The 6,931-nt window shown below is 57.6% G+C and overlaps 1 protein-coding gene and 3 gene segments (V, D, J or C); all 4 read right to left on the reverse strand.

Moving 5' to 3' along the window:
- The window catches only part of LOC102932895, a 489,191-nt gene that overhangs the window by 288,020 nt on the left and 194,240 nt on the right, over positions 1-6,931 (reverse strand).
- LOC102940154 (immunoglobulin epsilon heavy chain-like) overlaps positions 1-6,931 on the reverse strand; it is a 1,331,510-nt gene that overhangs the window by 253,845 nt on the left and 1,070,734 nt on the right. The gene's annotated exons all lie outside the window — the stretch shown is intronic.
- LOC119563587 overlaps positions 1-6,931 on the reverse strand; it is a 797,667-nt gene that overhangs the window by 233,813 nt on the left and 556,923 nt on the right.
- Positions 1-6,931, reverse strand: part of LOC119567833 — a 275,078-nt gene that overhangs the window by 68,051 nt on the left and 200,096 nt on the right.

Raw genomic sequence — 6,931 nt, forward strand, 5'->3', positions numbered from 1 at the left:
GCAGTGCAGCGCAGTCTAGTGGGACTGGGTGAGACTCTGAGAACACCTGGGTTCTGTTTCTAGCTCAGTAACAGACGTGACCTTGGGCAGGTCGCTTCCCCTCTTGGTGTCTCTGTCTCTTCTCCCTCCTTCTGTATTTAGGTGTGAGCCCTTTGACAGAGGGACTGTCTCCCACTGTGTCTGTGCCATACCCAGCCCAACAGGGCCCTCTCTGAGTTGGGGGTGGAAGTGCTACTTTAATCCAAATAATAATCTCTCTCTCTCCTTCTCTCTGTGATATCTGTTGGTCTATTAGTCCTTCCCTCTGAAGTATGTATGTATGTATCCATCTAACCATCTCTCTGAACACCGGGCCTTCCAATTGACCTGGGCTTCGATATGGGCTCTGTAGTATGTGTGTGTGTAACTGTCCATCTACCCCCCTCTCCATCACTGCTTCAGTGTTGTTTTTGTATCCATGTAGCTACCCATCCTTCCTTCCTATGGCACCATTCCATCCTTCCTTCCATGGCCTTTACCCATGGATCTACCCATCCATCCATGGTGTATATGTATCCACCCATTCAGGATCTGGGAATTGGCATCCCCAGACTTGTAGCATCTCGACTTCTCCCAGTCTGCTACCTGGGACCTCGTCCACCTTGGGCGACCCGCAGATTTCACCCAGTGACACCACAACAAGGAGACCTGGGGGTGAGCTCAGACTCGTTCTGTTTATTCACTTGTTGTCATTGCGGGCACAGAGATTATTTACAGGAAGCTGTACTGGACAATACTAGCAGTGGGGCTGGGAGGAGACGTCTTCATTTACCGGAGACTTTGCTGATGCTGCGTTGGATGAACTTAATCTGCAGGGCTTCGTGGATGACCATGCAGGTGTAGGTGTCCCCGCTGTTCCAGCTGGCCTTGCTGACTTTCAGCTTGCTGTAGAGGAAGAAGTTCGAGTGGCCGGCTCTGTCCTTGATGGGCTGGGTGGTGAAGTATTCCATGCTCTCGTTGGCTTTGTGGTTCTTCATCCACTGCACCGAGATGTCCTCGGGGAAGAAGCCCCGCACCAGGCAGGTGAGGCTGATGGAGTCTTCGGAGCTGCTCAGCTCATCGTTGTGGGGGTGCAGGAGGTAGATGCCTGGGCCAGAGCGCCTGCCTTCGGTGCGTGGGGACGGAGGACACAGGGGAGCCATGCACATCACTCAGCTGGGGCCACGCGGGGAGAAGGAATGTGCGTGTGTGTGTGTGGGTGTGGGTGTGGGGATAGAAACATCCCCTCTCTCCTCCAGGATGGAGGGGCTGGGGACTGGGAGCTGGTAATCCTGGAGAGCAGGATGGGGGATAGGATGGTCTCCATCTCACGTGGGGATGCAAAGGGACCCAAGGCCAGGATCCCAGGTTGTTGGGGGTTGGGGCTTCCCCTTAAGGAGCATCCCTCCCTGCTGGGGGTGGGGATAGGGGAGTCTCTCCCCTTAGGGACCCTGCTCTCCTCCTACCTGGCTTCTTGGAGATGGATTTGATGAGGGGCGAGGGCAGCTCTGAGTGCTCCACTTTGCAGGTGAAGGTCTCTCCGGCATCCCAGTCGCGGGTGAGGATGGGCATGGAGCTGGAGGCGGTGAAGGTGCCGTTGAACTGCTCACCGAGGTCCAGGCGATCAGGGCTAATGGACTCTGGCTTCTCCCGGGACCAGACCACCCGGAGGCTGGAGTTGCTAGGCAGGTTGACCACCAGGCAGGTGAGCATGGGGCTCTGGGCCACATACAGGGCGGCGGGAGACGGGGGCACCAGGAAGACCTGGATGTTGCTGGGAGATGTTGTTTCTTCTGGGGATGGGAGAGCCCAGGTCAGCAGGTAGCCCTGGGTTCCCCTGCCCAAGCCCATCCCAGTCTCCCCTGCACTGCTCTCCCCCCTCGAGCCCAGCCCGGCATCCACCTCCCCAGAGGCGGATTTCCAGTAAAACACAGAGTGCCCTGGCACAGGGCCCCCCAACAACAGAGGGCCCCAGGGCAGGGCAGCTGAGAGGGCAGAAGCTTGGTCCTGCCCAGTGGGAGATTTAGAGTTAGTGGGGCCCTGGGCTCAGTTTCATTTTTGGGGCCCCTCCTTGGGACCCAGCCAAGAAAAAGATCGTTCTCTCTTATCCCCCCCGCCCCCATTTCTCTCTCTTGTTTTCTTCATCCTCCTCCTGTAAGTAACAGCAAGTAAATGAAAATAAAGGGAGGTACCTTGACTGTTGTTGTCGTCAAACTTATTTTTCCACAGACCACTTGAAAATCCCTGGGGGTCTCGGCGGACACGTAATGATCTTTCCAAATATTGCGTGTACCGTTCGCTAATGATTGTAAAGCGCTTCGGATAAGAGCCCTTTGTAAAAAAATGTAAGAAAAGGTGGGGTGAGGGGTGTGGCCAGGAGTTAGGGTGCGGGAGGGGGCTCAGGCAGGGGGTGCAGGGTCTGGGAGGGGGCTCAGGGCTGGGGCAGGAGGTCGAGGTGTGGAGCGCTTAGCTGGGGCAGCTCTGTTTGGTGCGAGGGGTGCAGGTGGGGATGTGGGGGGGTGCAGGAATCAGGGAGGGCGGGGGGTTTGAGGGGTGTGAGGGGGTGCAGGAGTCAGGGCAGGGGGCTAGGGTTGGGGGGGTGCTCCCAGCCCCCTGCCCTGAGCAGCTCACAACAAGGGGCGGAGGGGGTGGCGTCTGTAGGGGGAGGGCCTGGGCCCTGCCTTTGCTCTGTCCCTCTTCCCCGGCGCCCTGCTGCCCCACTCCTCCCCCTCCCTTCAGGAGCGCAGGCCAACAGCTGTTCGGCGGCGAGGGAGGGGCAGGGAACAGGTGGGGGAGGGGGAGCTTGGCTGCCGGTGGGGGCGGAGCCTGCAGCAGGAGCCCCTGGAGCCAGCAGGAGCAGACGCAGATTTACAGTAAAACACAGGGGTCCCCACACTCCCCCTACACATACCCCTGCCCCCCAGCCCCTTGCCATGAGCCGCTCAGGGCAGGGGGCTGGGGTGACTTAGGGCAGGGGGCTGGGAGCACCCCGAAGACCCCTGCCCTGACTCCTGCACCCCCCCATCCTCACCGCCACCCTGAGCACCAGACAGGAGCTCTTGCACCCCCCACAATCCCCCCTGCACCCCTTGCACCAAATGGAGCTGCCCCAGGTAAGCGCTCTGCACCCCAACCTCCTGCCCCAGCCCTGAGCCCCCTCCCACACCCTAACTCCCCCCCAGACCCCGCACCCCCAACCCTGAGCCCCCTCCTGCACCCTAACTCCCCCCCAGACCCCGCACCCCCAACCCTGAGCCCCCTCCCGCACCCTAACTCCCCCCCAGACCCCGCACCCCCAGTGCTGACTCCTGCTCCCCCCACACCTAAACCCCCTGCTCCCCCTGACGCCTGCACCTCCTCACACCCCACCTGCACCCCTCACACCATACAGGAGCTGCCCCAGGGAAGTGCTCCACACCCCAATCCCCTGCCCCAGCCCTGAGCCCCTCCCTCCCCCTAACTCCTGGCCAGACCGTGCACCCCAAGCCCCAGCCTGCTCGTGCACCCTAACTCCCTCCGAGACACTGCACCCCCCACCCTGAGCCCCCTCCTGCCCCCAACTCCCTCCCAGACCCTGCACCCCCTGCCTGAGCCCCCTCCCGCACCCCAACTCCCTCCCAGACCCCGCACCCCCCCACCCTGAGCCCCGTCCTACACCCTAACTCCTGGCCACACCCCTCACCCCACTTTTTCTTACATTTTTTTACAAAGGGCTCTTATCCGAAGCGCTTTACAATCGTTAGCGAACGGTACACGCGATATTTGGAAAGATCATTACGTGTCCACCGAGACCCCCAGCGATTTTCAAGTGGTCTGTGGGAAAATAAGTTTGACGACAACAACAGTCAAGGTACCTCCCTTTATTTTCATTTACTTGCTATTACTTACAGGAGGAGGAGGAAGAAAACAAGAATGAAGAAATGGGGGCGGGGGGATAAGAGAGAATGATCTTCTTCTTGGCTGGGTCCCAAGGGGGGGCCCAAAAGATGACGCTGATCAGAGGGGCCCACTCCCTCTACATCCGCCACTGCCCCATCTCTTCCGAGGCAGCCTAGTGCGGGTGACCGTCACCTTCGCACTTGCGGGCATGGTCCTGCTTTGTGGTATTGGTGCCCGGGTGCTCCACGTGGCAGGTGTACGTCTTGCCCTTCAGCCACTCGTCCTGGGAGACACCGGCGTTCTTGCGGGTGCTGAAGGTGTGGCCGTCGGCGTCCTTCTTGGCAGGGTCGGTGTGAACAGGAAGATCCCCGGACTGGCCGTCCACCAGCCATTTCACCGTCAAATTATTGGGGTAGAAGCCGGAGATGAGGCACACCAGCTGCACGGTGCCTGGCTTGGCAGTACAGGAGTGGAGGACTTCCACCTTGGGTTCAGAGTACGGGCCCTCTGGGAGAAGGGTGGCAGGGGTTAGTTGTTGTACAGACCCCTGCTGAGCCCCCCTGCCTTGCTCCCCGCAGCACGGCACCCCCGACGGAGCCCCCTGCTCCCCGCAGCACGGCGCCCCCGACGGAGCCCTCTGCCCCTTTCCCTGCACTGCAGCACCCATCACTTCTCTCGGCATGGTGTCTCTCTCTCCGTCCATCCACCCACCACAGCAACTCCCTCGGCTCACAGCGCCGGCAGGCTCCCATCCTCTCTCCCTGCAGCAGTCACCAGATCAGGGACCTGAGAGAGCCCCAACCCCTCCCGTTCCCCCCCCGGGCTGCGCTGCGCCGTCCCTACTTGGGATTTCCTTGGAGATGCTGGAGCTGGTGGGCTGGTGTTGTACGTTGCAGCTATAGGTGTTACACTCCCAGCTGCTGGACGGGACGGTGACCTGGCTGCTGAGCGTGTAGAGGCCGCTGGAAGGTTGCAGCAGGGAGGGATAAGTCTTCACGCCTGAGGAGTTGACGTTTGGGCTCCACTTCACGGTGATCGGCTCAGGGAAGTATCCTTTGGCCAGGCAGCCGAAGGTGACCTGGGGGGTGTCGTCGCCGGTGCAGGAGGTCAGGGGGAAGACAGACGGGGCCGTGCGGCTAGCTGCAAAGGGAGAGAGAGCGAGGCCATGAGACGCAGCCCCTACCCAGCTCCATGCAGCACGGGGGCCCTAGCGTGGCACTGGGCCCAGCACTCAATGCCGGGGGAGAGCGTCCCCTAACGGAGCCCCACTCTGCTCCATTCAGCACAGCAGACAGCTTGTGGTGAGACTGTTGCAAGGTCTTGTTACTGTCTGTGTGTAAGTGGGTGCCTGAGAGAGGCTGCCCCCCATCTTCCAGGTTGTGTCACAGAGTGACCAGGATCAGGGCCCCCAAATCACTTTGTGCTAAACAGACCCTGTCTGTGATCGGGGGCCCCATTACACGGCTGCTGCAGAGAGACACAATGACAGACAGTCCCTACCCCAAAGAACTTACCGGCCAAATAGGCAAGGTAAAGGAAGGGTCAGAGGGGAAACTGAGGCAGAGGGCGAGGAAGGGACCTGGTTACAGCAGGTCAGTGGCACAGCCGGGTACAAAACCCAGGAATTAGGTGCCAAAGTGCTCAAGAGGCAGAGAAATTCTCCTTGGAGAAATCACAGCGTCTGCATCTAGAAAACAACCCAAGTTTTTGACCAAGGAACTGAAATTGGGGGACACTTCTGGGCTCTCGGAAGAAGTGTGGTACCAGAAACGTTTGGGTCTTCCGGTCTCCAGCTGGAGACATGCAGATGTTAGACCAGCAATTTTAGCTTGGGTACGAATATTAAATGTTATATTCTCACTAGGCTCCTGGGTTCATTGCTAACATCATCAGTCCCTAGTGGCCAATTAGCAATTCTGTCACTCAAACACACGTTATTAGAGTCCTGGGAACTCACTTGAGACACTGATAGGAAAGACTGGGACTGTCCAAATCAACCCGGGACATTTGGGCCCTTTGGGTTAGAGTTTGGGTTATCATTATACATAGGGGAGGAGGATTAAGGGTTAGGGTTAGGTGCTGGGGTTAAGGGCTAGAGGTTGCTGTGGTAGAATTAAGGGTGATGGTTTAATGGTGGGTCAAATATATTTCCACTCTCAAGTTCAATTTTTGACATGTTGTGACTGGATTTCTAGCCAATTTTGCAGCCATTGATCCATCAGATTCCTACCGGTTCTGCTGCCATTTCGCAGAGGGAGTTAGTGAGACTCTGGGGTCCTATCCCAAGGGGCAGTTTGCCACGATGACTCATAATTCTGATGCTGGGATGCTTGATACCCAACTGGAGACATGGAAACCCTAGTGCTCAGAGGGTGAAGGTGGGGAGGTTAGGGTTAGAGCTGGGGTTACGGTTAGGGGTATAATTGGTCGTTAGTACTTGTATCACAGTGTCATACTAGAAAACCTAATCTAGGATCAGGGACCCATCGCGCCAGGAGCTTTACAGAGAAATAAGGATGAGGACTTTACTGATCCCAGGACCATTGCAGCCTAAGCAATCTAAAGTCAGGGTTGGGGGAATCAGGTTGGGATGTTAGGGTTTGGGGTTGGGTTTGACGAGGGGATCAGAGTTGGGGAGTAGGGGCTAGAGAGCCGGGGTTCAGGATGAGGATAGGACTATAGGATTAGGGTGTTGGGGTTAAGGAGTTGGTGCATCTGTCCACTGGAGTTAGGATCCTGGTTAGGGAGTTAGGACAGAGTTGGGGGTCTAAGTAGTTGGGTTTAAGGTTTGGTTTAGGGTCAGAGTTCTGGGCTTAGAGTAAAAAACCTTCCCTCCCCCAAACTCAGTAGTCGACTGGTTATCACGCCCCCTTGCTCATGACCTTTCTAGCCAGATTCCCACTCAAGAAACACCCATATTCTAACCAATTTGGATGAAGATTTTGCTGGACACTTTCCTAAAATCTACAGGAGAAATCTCCCAAGAATTCCAGCGGCCTCACTTTCTATATGTCCAAACTTGAGGCGCCTTGGG

The sequence above is a fragment of the Chelonia mydas genome, chromosome 13 (genome assembly GCF_015237465.2).
Source record: "Chelonia mydas isolate rCheMyd1 chromosome 13, rCheMyd1.pri.v2, whole genome shotgun sequence".
Classification (NCBI taxonomy): Eukaryota; Metazoa; Chordata; order Testudines; family Cheloniidae; genus Chelonia; species Chelonia mydas.